A 13,962-nucleotide genomic window follows, 5' to 3' on the forward strand; every position below is an offset into this window, starting at 1 on the left:
AGTCTCCCCCCGAAAAAAGAAGAAAAAAACACGTTTCAAAATACACCAAAAACTGAAACGTGGTTTTGTTGTGTTAACTAATTATTTTTATAGGTATATATCACCACTGGTGATTTTGTGGTCATTAAAACGTGTTCAGGGTTTACAAATTAATGATGAATCATGACACACAGATCTCCCCTACATAAGCTGCCTTTATAGGTTAAAAGTATCAGCAACACTGATCCTGGCTTTACTTACACGTAAATAAGAATAACACAGCGCCAAACGCGGGGAGGTTTAATGTTGCATAAATACATGTTACGCTCCACCTGTGCTCACGCCTAATTAAACATACCCACTTATACCCAGCTCCTCACCTAGCCCACCTTCAGCGCTGTTTTCCGCCTTGTGATTGCACCAGTGCTCACACGCTAGCGCGCGCGAGGAGGGTGAGCGGCACGTGCATGCGCCCGTTCCACCTGGCCCAATCACGTACGAGGAAGCTGAGAGCAGCGCTACAGTCTGCCGCCGCTGCCGTGGAGCCTCGCATTGACCCGCAGCTCGGCCAGCAGCTCACCTGACAGGGCTGACAGCCCGAGAAGACCACGCAAGATTTTCTCCTCTGAAAAGTATCTTTCGCTAACACCAACGGCGTCGGAGCCCTGTCGTCCGTCCGGTGAGTCAAGCGGGACGGTAACCGCCGCATCATCACGCTCTGTGTGTGTATGTGTTATGTGTTTGTGAATGTGCGGTGTGTAACTCAGGTGTGGAGAGTCGTTGCACCGTGAGGAAGCATTTTAGTGAGGCGATGAGCGTTTAACCTTCCTGCTCCTTTGTGGGGGTTTTCTCTGAGGTGACAGTCGAGGTGTTCTGCAATGCAGTCCAGGTTCAAAATTACATCATTTTGGTGATTTGGTGTAGTTCAAGCCCTGAATCTGTTGCTTTGCTGTGCATAAACGTCATGACTGTGTATCTCAGTATTTCTCTGTAGGACTTGACAGCATCAGTTTAAAATAAATAAAAAATACTTAGAAATACTTGCTACATTACATTTCATTTTTCCTCCTTAAAGAAAAGTAGTTAAAGTTCTCCATTTAAACTATTTGAAAAGTTTCTTTATACAAGAGTGTAAAATACTCATGATTTTTAATTAAAATCAGGAAGTAACCTATCACAAAATTAAAATGTAAACAAATATGATTAGTGTGTAGTGCTCCTTTGGGGCTTTTGCATTTCCTGAAACTTTGTGCCAAAGTACAAATATATTGATTATAGCTTATATGCATATAGAGTGTGTTACTACTGGAGTAAAAACAAGTGTTTCACCAGCACAAGCTAATCCAACATGTAAGTCAGTGCTGGTTTTGTCTCAGCCCCTGCTTTCCTTGGCTTTTGTACACTGCTATCCATGCCCAGATGAGTTAGTGGAGTCCATTCAAGTGCTGGGAACAATATCCTTCAGAGGGGGGGAAAAAAGGGGGGTGTCTCCTTGGGTCAGGTCAAGGGGGGGTGGGTCGCCCCCCGGGTTGCTGTGGAGGCAGAGAGTAACATGGAAAACTCAATGCTCTGACGTCAGCCCGAGGAGGAAGATATTTAAGGGGGTTTGATTTATTTGTGTGGGAGCAGGAGAGGGGGCTGAATAGTTGGTGGCAACTTGGGTCCCAAACATGCCCAAATCTGTTAGCTGTGAGCTGTCTAATACAGGAAAAGAGCTCAAAATGAAATTAAAGGCAAGGAAGCGTGCCACGCCTTTCACAGTGCGCCTCTAAGTGTTCAGAGTGGGTAATGTCAGCTGTATGCATGTGTACCTGTGGGTAGTCTTTCCCAGGTATTAAAATGTATCCTAATGAAGCCAGCTCAAGTGTCTTGGTGCCCCTGGGTAAACACTTTCCTCACTGCCGTGTAAACATGTTTGCATTCCCGTCATGTTAAAACCTACTGTTGTCTCTATGGTGACCTGAACACCTGCTTTATTTGTCACCTTTTGTACACCCGATTCTCACTCAGGATGTGTTGGTTAAGGCCTAGTTTCCTCCAAAATCATACACAAAATAATGTGATTAATGCTTAAGCTTCTGTGGCAGTCAGTGAAGCCAAGCGGTGCAGCGAGATTTGCTTAAAGCCGATCTTGGCACAAGCCTCATATTGCTGAAGCAACAACTGGAGCCCAGAGAAGATAGACAGGCGGTTGCCTGCTGCAGGCCAGACACTGAACACCTGTTAACAAAAGAACAAACGTGAGATGAATAAAGCTCTTCTCGCTTTTTTTTTTTTTTTTTAAATATAAATCTGCAGCCTCACAGACGGTGTATCCCGCGCCATCTCATCCCTCCATTAGTGTCACTATCCCGCCTGAGTAGGTTTTGGTTTCACCTGGGTTTCTCTTCCCTCTGTATTTTTTATTAGGTTAGATTCGGGGCTTGTTTTGTGATAGGATGTGTATTGTTGTTCTGGAAAATTCCCTCTGAAGAATCTTTGGCCATGCTTTCTCATCATTAAGGCTTTATTTCCTAGTAAAAATACAAATCCTGCAAAGTACTACAGAACTAAAATACTGTGGTGTACATGGTGTTTTCTGAGCCTTCAGGGATGACATAAGCACGATCAGCATGATACAGTAAAGGCAGTGAGTTTGTGTTATATTTAACAGAACGACACCCATTTTTCTGTTAGCTCTGACCAGCTAACAAACTGTCTGTTCTGTTTGTAAAGAAATCATTGCATCTACATTGCCATTTATTGCAAAACTAACAGAAAAACAGAAATTAAATACTTGCATGCAGACTGCAGCCAGAACCTCACAGATTTGAAGCAGAAATTCCTTCATAAATACTGACGTGGTTGCTGCAGGGCTGGGGTTTAACTGCAAGATGACTTTGGAGCTTGGTTTTATATTGGAATAAAAGCAGAATACAACCAACAACTAAGTCCCCCGATGCAAAGAGACATGTTGCAGGCAAGTTGCCCTCATTAGCAACTTGTCTGCATTCATAAATTAGACTGCACTTATTTGCAAATCTTCACCTATCTGTTTAAGAGTGACTGCAACTGTTTGGAGACGGGTTGCCTCGCACTTGACGACCTGTGCAATCGCCCTGTGATCGGAAGGGATTGCACAAGGAGGCTGCTGTCCTTTTTTTTACTATAGTGAGTCAATGTGGAGAAAGGCTCGGGTATAGTGAAATATCTCAGTGGTGTCATGCCAGTCCTATTAATTATAACCAGAGATATTGTAAAGCAATGACATGAAAGTCATATTGAAATACAAAGTAGACTTTTGTAATGCCAAAGTTGCTCCCTCAGACCCAATCATCAACTTATAACTGGTGAACAAGGACTCGCATCATCCAAGCCAACATGGCAGCTGAAGTTCATGACAGTTTCAGTTATTGTAGCAAAGATCTTTTTCTTGGGTATCACTGTCCATCGTGTGAATGAGCACAGCATTTGTTCAGTGCCCTGGTGCGATGGGGACAGGCGCTGATTTTGTGTGTAACATTAATGAATCTGTAATCGTATAGAATAAATATAAAATTGAGAGAACAGCTTTTTTGAGCCTCGTTTTTAAATCAGATTTGACTTGTGAGTCAATACGTGCTGTTTTACAGTAGTCACCAAGACTTTTAGTCATTCATATAGATGATGGTATGGTGTAAGTTGCACAAATTAACCGTGGAGATGGCTGCTTATCTTTTTTTTTAGTTTAACTTTTTGTCCACTCACTAAATTGCCTGAAGATGAAATTTAGCTCAAGAAAACATCTATTACCCAAGTAGATCTTTTTAAAAAAGCCTTTGTACAAATAGCACAAATACTTAATCCAAAATATCAACAGTGCTGCAAATTAATCACTGAGTCCATTATTAATTTCAGCAGTAGTAGAAATGGTGCTAAGTTTGACTCTGATGTGTCGAACGCTCTGGTACACATACTAAATGAGGTGTTGGTCCAAACATGTTCTGCTTGGCTGGTTATTAAGAGGATTGGCACAGATTTTTTTTTTTTGTTTGTTTGAGATTTAGCACTGGTATTACTGCTGGTTATATGATTAAATGAATTCCCTCCGGAGTTGCAGGTTAGCTGACAGGTGTGGTACCACCAGTTCCACAGCCAGGATACTCATTCATATTGGTCTTAACTGAAGCCTGCTTAAACAGTAATTGACAGAGGCACCTCGCGTGCTCTGCAACTGGCAGCTTTAATCTTTAAAATCTGAAAACCTCGTTTCAGTGGCAGGCTGCTATTAGCAGATTTGTGCTAAGCTAGGGGGATATGTTGTGTTTTGGGCTGCTGTAGGTGTTTGTGGTACACAGTGAAGGGAAGACAGTTACAAGGTTAATTTGAGGTTTGGCATCCAAAGTTAAGATATATTTATACTAGGCTGTTGTCTTCAGCCACGAAGTGATTTGGAGTTGATGTAAGCTGTAATATAATTCGTGACGCTGTTGGCAATCCTTGTGTTTCACCCATTTACAGCTTTAAAGTGCAAAATCATTTCTCCTAGCTGTCACCAGGCTAGCGCTGTTTCTCAGTGCAGCAGAGACAATGAAAACAAAGGCTTTAAACATGCAGGGAGGCTTTTCTATTGTTGTCCATGACTGATCTGTTTGAGATAGATTTGTCAATAATTACAAAGAAGATTATTTTGGCTGCTGGCAAAGGAAATGAAGCCGGATTGAAAAACACATTCACTGACTAAGTAGTTTTTAGAAGACAAAAATAAAACAGAGTCCCTCTTACAAATCAAACATTTCATTCATGATTCCTAAAAAACAAATGGTCAGTACACTTCTTTTCCTCAGTGCCAGGCTCAAACTATTTCACCACCATGATTTAATAATGTGTCTTAACTTTAATATTACATTTGCCTGTTTTTGGTCAACTCACTGTTACTGTTATTTGATATAATAAAGCAGCTGCCTGTCTAATCTAAGTCGGATAGCCAGTGTTGAAGTACAAAAGTCTTGAAGACCCGTGTTTCTTTCAATTTTGCTTTCAAGGAGTCAGACTTCCTTTTAATTTCTTTTATAGAAAGGTCTTTAGCAACAGCTCTCCACGCTTTGTGAAGTTTTCCTTTGGACATTGACAGCTTTTTCACCAATTTTCAGTCCAGTCCTTAAATGTGACATTTTCATAGGAATGTTTTTTGTGGCTATTAAGCCACTTAACACCGACCTATGAATCATTCAAGCATGAAAAAGGCTCCAAACCGAAGGGATTGACAAGTGTTGTGTTTACACATAGTAGACAAAGAATAATTTAGGCACTTTGTTTCTAGCAGCCTTTCACAAAAACACAAAAATGTATCATCAGATTTAGATCCACCATGTAATACTGTGTGAGAAGCATCAACTTTTTCAGCTTTCAGCGTGACAATGGTAAATGGACTGATTATTATTTAGCAGAGCACTCAAAACGCTCTATACAACATGCCACATTCACCCATTCACACAAGCACTTTCTTCTAAGCTTTTAGTGCTTCCTAGCTTCATACACAGTCATACTCCGATGGATGTATCGGAGAGCAATTTGGGGTTAGTATCTTGCCCAAGGAAACTTGACATGCAGACTGGAAGAGCCAGGTATTGAACCCACTAACCTTCCGAAAAGTGGAATGCCATCAGTCATGGGTTGGCTTCCTCACAATTACTGAAGCAGTGAACATATTGACAGAGAACAGAACAAAAGGCAGCCAACATCCAACTAAGAGCTTCAGAAGTCCTTCAAGAAGCCTGGAGAACTTTTCCTGAAAACTACTTAAAGAAATCTTTTGTTTATTTTCTGGATGTAGCATTTGTGTAAAAGTCTGTGTTGCTTTTCAAACCATTTGTTTGTTGTGATCACCATTTGATGGGAGAAGAGAGGCACTGAAGGTTTGTTTGTTTTAAGGTTATGTTCTGACATTTGTCATAAAAACATGTACAACATGAAAAAAAGTTGTGTGGAGTGAGTTTGGTATTTCAGTTGTCACCATGTCACAGGTAGTATTTGGATCACAGGCCTTATAAAAGATGGACAAAGCTACTGAGATGTCACCTATTGGTTTCTGAAATCCTGTTTTGAGCGTTTTCACCATCACTGCCTTGGTTTCAGAAGAACAGATGTGATGAGGAGGGGTGTGTCTGACTGCGTAACTGCATGCTCATTGATACCTTGGATAGTCTGTTTTTTGGAAACCTAGTATGACAGAGATTTGTAAAATAATTCTTAACATTTTATTCAGTATTGAGCCCATAAGCTCACACACTTGGCCAAGAAAGAACACCACTTTTGTCATAATTTGTTTTTTTTAGTTATATAAAATTTAACCTAAATGTTTAAAACTAATAAAATCTTAAATCTTCAAGTTTAGTGCCTGTTTTATCTTTAACTCTTATGATTAAAACAAAAATATGAAAATTGATTATTTAACGGCTTCAAGAAACAACTTCTTTGCATTGCTGCTGTTGTAGGATAGCGGCTGTAGTGCTAAGGAATTGCAACTTATTGGCACATTGTCTTAGTGTTTTTTTTAAAGCTAGAAGTAGCTTTTGTGTGTTAGACCTCTGCAGTGTGCTTATGTGAAAAAAATTACATTTCACTATATTTAGTATCAATTTTTCATTTGACACAGATTGTCAAATGTTTAAAAACACCGGTAAAAAAAAATCTGCTTTCAAGTGCATTTCCCCCATCTTTAACATACAGCGTATTAGTGAAAAGCTCTGTGAAATTACAAGAGCCATTTTTCCTAGAAAAAGGAGCTCATTCATTGATGTGAGCTTGCAGCTTCTTTATATGACTCATTAAACTTAACTGTGTAGCAGCAAAGCACAATGTCATAACTCTTGAAGTGATCATTAATCAGAACTTTATGTGCTACAAATAGCTCACTAAGTGTTTTGTGCTTTCCTGACTGTATTTAATAACCCAGAAACCCACAAAGCTGTTGTTTCAGGCACTTGCTAACTACAGCCAATTCATTGTCCCTGTAGATGTGCCCTTTGTAAGAATGAGCTGTTGCTGGTTTTGGTACGGTTACAGAAAGACACAAGATGAACATTACAATGACCTGTAACCAACAGCTTTTCTTGGTGCTCAAATGTGAGTAGAGACAGGATGGAAAAAAAAGGATGTTTACTAGTGGCGATATTGCATCAATACAATGACTTTAAATATGAATATTTTATAAAATGAAATATATATTTATCTGAGAATACGATGAATAAGAGGGCTCACCTCAGCTAATAGCGGGCAACCTTTCTGCAAACAGCTGTCTTGCTGTATTATCAGAAACAGATTCAATGTAATTGCCAACTTGACTCCATTCAATTGCAAGCTGATATCAGACTTACTGTCTTACTGCAACATTTATGGCAGGTTTTAGTGAAATCGTTGATGCGCTTGACAATTTCATTTTGCAGCAAAAAATATCTGACTGAGATAATTTTATGTTATTAGATAAAATACATATTGAAATTTTTAACTTTAATGTGACAAATCGTAATTTGCATTCCTGCAATACACAGCATATTGCAGAATGTTAAAAATTGCAGTGATATTACACCATGAGTCAATTGTATGCCAGCTTTGTGTCACGTTTATGGGAGCATCCAGGACGTTTCCTTTAAGGATTAAACCAACACTGAGGATTGAGCAGGTGTTTTTCATCGGTTTAGAAGACTGAGGTTCACTGTGGGCTTAAGAAACATTCTCCCCATTCCCTGCTTCTTCACGTCAGTAAAGTTGCATATCTAGAGATGGGATGGAGTAGATAAAATGGCAACATAAGCTTACTGGTGAACAGCAGTAGGTTAATATTCTGACCTGAAGCAGATTCACTTGCACTGGTGCAAGTTCAGCAGTGTTGTGGGTTTAGCCTCACATGGCATGAGGTGCCACGCGGTACCTTGGCCTAACTACTCTCTAGACAAATTGAACTGTGAAATAATCTCCTCCAAACCGCTTGCTTCAGATTTGAGAGGAAAGTGCTGCGTTCTGTTTGAGCTATGTTAATCCACTGTACAGACTCTGTAACACGTTGTTGTTTGTTTCAGGCACCCATACATCACCCAACTCATTCACATCAGTTTTGGGGTGATTATTTCTTTTAACTGATTTAATAATGGTTGATTAATAAGACTAAATGCTTGTAAATGAATTAAATAGCATTTCAGTTCTGTACATGTTGCTTCTTTTGTTATTAATATGTCACTAAACCATTAGTTTACCCAGGTGAGCTGACTCTGGGTCAGCATCTTTGAGATGCTCAGGACAGCAGCAGCTAGACTGGAAGAGAATTTTATTTATTCACGGTGGTATAAATAATTCACTCAGTCAGATTCTGAGGCTTACTTAGAAAATGTAGACATTGAGGTACAAGCAGGCAATCTGTGAAAATATTTGATAAGTCCAGGATTTCCTGAATAATAGGTTCCTTGTTCAGTGTATGCCAGTTAGTTTATTCTGGTGACATGGGAGGTGGTTCATTTGTGTGTTATGCAACCAGGCACGAGGTCACAAAGGTCTGGCTATTCATCCGATATTTCATATTTTATCTTTACAACAAACTTCAAGAAGAGCAATTAATATAAAGACGAGACACACTGCACAGTTTATTTGATATGCCACCCTTTTGTTTGAGGATGAGACCGGTGGCTTCATGTGATTTATGAGACGGAGCAGGTTTTTTTTATTTTTTTTATTGCTTGACTACATCACTGATGCTGCTGCAGTCAGTCACCTTCAAAATCCAGAGCTGCGGTCGCTTGGCTGTTTCTGTTCTAAACGGTGTCTTTTCATATTGTCTGTGTGTGAAACGAGAAGTTTTGACAGCTCTTTTGTGCTTGGTATCCGAGCAATAGTTGCCTCGTCACTGTGTGTTTGTGCAAGCTATGTTCCTGTGTGCTGTTGCTACAGCATGCTTAACTCCCACTCTGGTCTGTGTCCTCCTTATTGCAAGCGACGCATGGAAATGAGAGCGATAAGACAGCATCGTGAGTTTCAAAATAAACACAATGTCCTTTTCAGCTACAAGATAAAAACAGATGCTTGCTATAGAAGCACGCAGAACAAGCACTGAATTCAATGTGTGTATATTTGTTTATATTAATTGCTGTTTTGCTATTGAAAATTAATTAATAATTTACCTCCAGGGACCAAAAAGAGGCTGAGACGTTGTAGAGCAAAGAAGTGTGGCAGAGACAACTACGAAGCTTCAAGCTAGCATTATCATAGCTTTGCCCAGTTTGATGGCAAGAGAAGGGTCATGTTTAGGGGTTTTTTATGCGATTTGTTTCTCACCAGAGGAAAGTAAGGATTACTTTTTACATGAGACTGGAGTTAACATGCAGTGCAGTTTCCTGTGCCTGAAAAGAGGCCAGACTGCTCACGGAGGTAGAAAGCACTCGGAGAGATCAGTAAACATTAAGATAAAGTAAAGCTGCTATTTTTGTTTTATTCAAATTCAGTGTCTTTTGATCTTGGCCTGTTGATTAAAGTATGCACATTCTGTACCTTTTTATTTTGTCATTTTATAGACTGGACGGAATAATGTTAGTAATTGCTACTGAAATCCCATCACTGGCAGCCCATCACCACTGCTGTTTGGTGAAGTTAGGATCCAGATAGTCAGAAACAAAGAGGTCCGACAGCATCGCCCTACTGCGCTCTGCATAAGCCAGCTTCTGCTAACGAGCGTTCCCATGGAAATGATGACGAAGCAGAATTGACCAAATCCCATGTGAATGCGCCTCTGTGCCCCTACGGTGTGAGTAAAAGACTTGCGCTCTGCAGGGCCGCGCTCACCCTCAGGAAATTGAACTTGAAGCTAGCAACAGGGGATCATTATAGCATGCGGTGGCTCCTTGACCTTCACTGTCACTCATTTGAGAGTTTGAGTGGATTGTGTTTGTTTTGTACTTGGTGGCACCCTGGAAACTTGGTGACAGTTACCTCCAATTAGAATCCTTACAGGATAGAAGGGAGAAAAAATGCTTTGCATGGAGTTATGTAAGGCTGAAACACACAAATGGCAAATGCACAACAGACATGAATTTATGCAGTAATGGGCTTTCAGCTGAAACAGCTTAAAGAAGCTGCACAGCATGGTGTAGCTAATTATCATTAGATGTAATTCATTCTTCAGCACATGTCAAAGATGGGAGGCGCCTCAAATTTAAATTAATTTCTGTCAGTTTTTTTTGGTTTGGATAAAGAGGTTGCCTGTCCTGTGCACGCATCCTTAAGTCTCCATTAGCTGCCAAGCACAAAGGCTTAGAGACCAGTTAGTGACAACTTGCTGTAGTGAAACTGAAGAGTTTGACATGAACAGGAAACAAAGAATATTCGCCTTCAAAGTAAAGGTTTTGCCTTTTTAAAATCTGTTGATTGCAGTAGTATGACCGGACTTTTATTTTGGAGGATGGTGTACCATCCTCAAAAGCATCCATTCACCAACCAGTCAGGGAATACACATTTTCCTCTAATGACCAGAGGTTGCCAGGGAGATCACCAACTCGTCTCTATACCTGTGTGACTGAAGGCTTACTGGTCTACTCCACAGTTTGTTGTTGGAGGAACAGAGGGAGTGAGGAGTAGCTTTTAAAGATGATATATAATATATAAATGCATTTCACACTTGACTTATGCTTCACTCTTTTGGTAAACTTTAGGGAGAGAACTGTATAACTTCATGATATCATCTGGTGTTTTGTTGTTTGTGAGCTCAGTCTTTGGGTCAAGCCTAGTTAAGTTTCTGTGTTTCTTTATTCCCTGATTTTTGCTTTCACCTCTCACTGAGTGTCCCCAAAGGCATAAAAGACACAACTTGTTTTTCTGTTCAACTCTCTTCTCAGTGTAAAAGTTTAGTAAGTCTAGAGGGGATTTGTTTTTCTCCTGAGTTCTCTTATCTCACGTTAAAGTCTGCTTTTGTTTTTGTTTTTTTTGTGTCTTCAGTTCATAAACTTGTTATCTGTTATTTCACCTCATAGAAGAAAACACAAGGAAATTCCAATTTGGAGAGTTTTTGCTCAAAAGATATGCAGACTAGTCAGGTTCGGACAACCGGTAGAGTTGGTACAGATGCTTCTGTGGTTCTCATTGGATCAGTAGCAGTGATATATTTTGGATCAGTAGCAGTGATATATTTTGGATCAGTAGCAGTGATATATTTTGGATCAGTAGCAGTGATATATTTTGGGAGGCGAAGGATCTACAGCCTTCTGCTGTAGAAGACAGGCGAACTGCTCATAACAACGTGACTGTTGTCAGCTTGGTTTGTGTTAGAGGTGGATGGTCAGTTAATCATAGAGGGTGTGGTGTTTGCTGTCACCAATGAAGAGTGATTTGAGCGAGATTGCCCCCGGGTCGACAGCAGGTGGATGTTTTAGATGAAGTTCGTGGCAGCAGGTGGATGTGTTGAGCCTGGCAACCGCCCGTCTGATTTCATTCCCTCAGGCCTTCCCAGTGTCGTGTTACTGACTGATGTTTTTCCTCCTCTGTGAATCACGTTAGACAGATGACATTGGTTACTGCCCTATTGTTGGTGGTTTTTCCTCATGCAGTGTGAAATTTAATTAAATGAATGTGAAATGCCACAAACCAGTCACTGACACTGGGTCATTCGCTTTAGAGACACAGAACTAATGTACATTAAACCTGAAACAAAGCTGACAGGAACGTTTGGACTCAGTTTTAGAGGAATGGTTTGGCGCATGGAGTTATCACACACATGACTGGAACCAATGAAAAACTGCTAGTTTGGCTTTTAGATGAAAAAAGTCCACCTTTATTAAAACTTTTTAAACTTTAATTCATTTAAATAATTAAGCACAAAAAGCCCGTCCATATAGAAGGCTCATCATCTCTTGGCTTTATATTTTATATATTTAGAATCTATTAGACACACGGTTAGTGCCAGCAGAAGATTCATCTTTTTTAATAACTTAGACTTTTTTATGTGAAAAGCATCTCCCGAGCTTCTTTGTCAGCATCACTTTATGTCTCATTTGTCTAGTCCATAAAGACACCATAATGTGATACAGTGGTGTTGCAGGGATTTAGTAAACAAGCTGTAAAGTGTCAGTTGTGAAATAACAGATGTTTGTTGTCTTTATGGTGTTTTCAAGTTTTTATAGCTTACAGTTTATAGCTTGAGTAAACTGTTTCCTAGCTACACTGCTGCCAGGTGTACAGTAATACTCATAAGTGTCTTATAGCTTTCATTGTGACCTGTAGTCAGAGCTCACTGTTAACCTGTGAACCTGAGCTCTGATCTTTAAATTTGTTGTGACTGACCTACACTCACAAATCACTTTGCTACGTACACCTAGCAAGTATCAGGTTGGATCTCTTTATGCTTTTAGAAGTTGAATCATGGCATAGATTTAACAAGTTGCTGCAAACATTCCACAGAGACTTTGGTTGACATGATAGCATCACGCAGTTGTTGCAGATTTCCACCAGATCCCTAAGGTGCTCTGATCAAGATGTGGTGATTATAGAGGCCGTTTGAGTACAGTGAACTCGTTTTCATGTTCAAGAATCAGTTTGAGTTAAACTGAGCTTTGTGATATGGTTTATTATTCAGCTGGAAGCAGCCGTTAGAAGAAGGGTACGCTGTGGTCATAAAGAGATGAACATGATGAGCAACAAGACTCAGGTAGGCTGTGGTGTTTTAAATGATGACCAGTTGCTGTTTATGAGCCCAAGGTGGGCCAAAAAATATCCCCCATCACCTTCAGCCTGAACTGTTCATACAGTGTAGGTTGGATCAATGTTTTCATGTGTTTATGACCTTGGCATGAATGATGGAGCAGAAATAAAGACTCTTCAAACCAGACCATTATGTGTAAATCCATGGTTTAAACTCCAGCAGGTTGTCTTGACACTGGCTGAGTGATGAGCGTGTATTAAAGAAGGTTTTGGTGTTCCACGGTCTGGATTTTGAACACGTGATGGTTTACAATGAATCTTGATCATTCTGCAGTCCCGTTTCTAGCATCAAGCTAATGATGCCTAGCTGGAACCCTGTTATTAACAGACATGCAAGCTATTGATCTTCTCATCTAATGTTTCACAAGAAAGAAATCAAGTGCTTCTTTAAAGCTGATATGACAGCGAACACTGTAAACAGATCCTAAAGCAGCACGTGTTAGCAGTAGCCATTTCTCCTCACCGCAGACTGTGGGGAGTTGGTGTGAGGTCAGATGTTCTCACCATCTGATGAATTAAAGATGACTGATGGTGTGGTCCAGTTCTGAGGACAGGGCACCTGAACGTGCAAGCCAATGTTGGCAACATGAAGCTATTAGTGACGCAGGGTTTATTAATTAGTTATAACCTCATCAGTATCATGTTGACAAGGCTGCCAACCAATGGCAGACTACCATTTAAGATGTTACGACTGTGTAAGAGGCAAAGCGTTAATTCTAGAAACCAGCAGAAGGAGACCACATGGACCGTTATCGATACCAGAAATTTGTTATCACAGCAGTTCATTTTCTCTGAAACCACATTATTTTCTTCAAAGTGCTGGAAACAATGTACCCTCCCCCTCATGGCCACCATACATCTTGTTCATCTGCTGTTTTCTGTCAGATCCTCTGTTCAACTACCCTTTTATAAAGAGGAGTATCAGATCACTGTAGCCACGTCAGCTCCAGCACTGAGTGATGTGTTCTCCTGAAACTTAACACAGTTTCCCTCCAACTGAGAGCTGCAGTGAGTGCTGCCATTCAGTTAATAAAAGCAAGAGGAGGAAACTCAAGCACTTCCCTTCCTTCTGGCCTAAGTAGTGGTTCTTAGTGTCCACAAATTATCATTTGATCACTCATTTCAGAGAGTGTTCAATGAGGATGATATTCTAAAGTGTTCATGAGCGAGACCTATAAAGAATTTAATGTTTCACAAACATCTGTGCTATATTCAAAAGCACAGCTTGTGTGTGTGTGTGTGTGTGTGTGTGTGTGTGTGTGTGTGTGTGTGTGTGTGTGTGTGTGT

At 40.3% G+C, this 13,962-nt stretch overlaps 1 protein-coding gene across 1 annotated transcript in view; it reads left to right on the forward strand.

The window, feature by feature from the left end:
* Positions 1 to 382: 382 nt before the first annotated feature.
* Positions 383 to 13,962, forward strand: part of fhdc1 (FH2 domain containing 1) — a 27,278-nt gene continuing 13,698 nt past the window's right edge. Inside the window, exon 1 of the mRNA XM_005746969.2 lies at positions 383 to 658. The gene's annotated coding sequence lies outside the window, so the exon portion shown is untranslated. The remainder of the gene's footprint in view (positions 659 to 13,962) is intronic.

Source organism: Pundamilia nyererei, unplaced genomic scaffold, assembly GCF_000239375.1.
Source record: "Pundamilia nyererei isolate P.nyererei 1_Seehausen unplaced genomic scaffold, PunNye1.0 scaffold00186, whole genome shotgun sequence".
NCBI lineage: Eukaryota > Metazoa > Chordata > Actinopteri > Cichliformes > Cichlidae > Pundamilia > Pundamilia nyererei.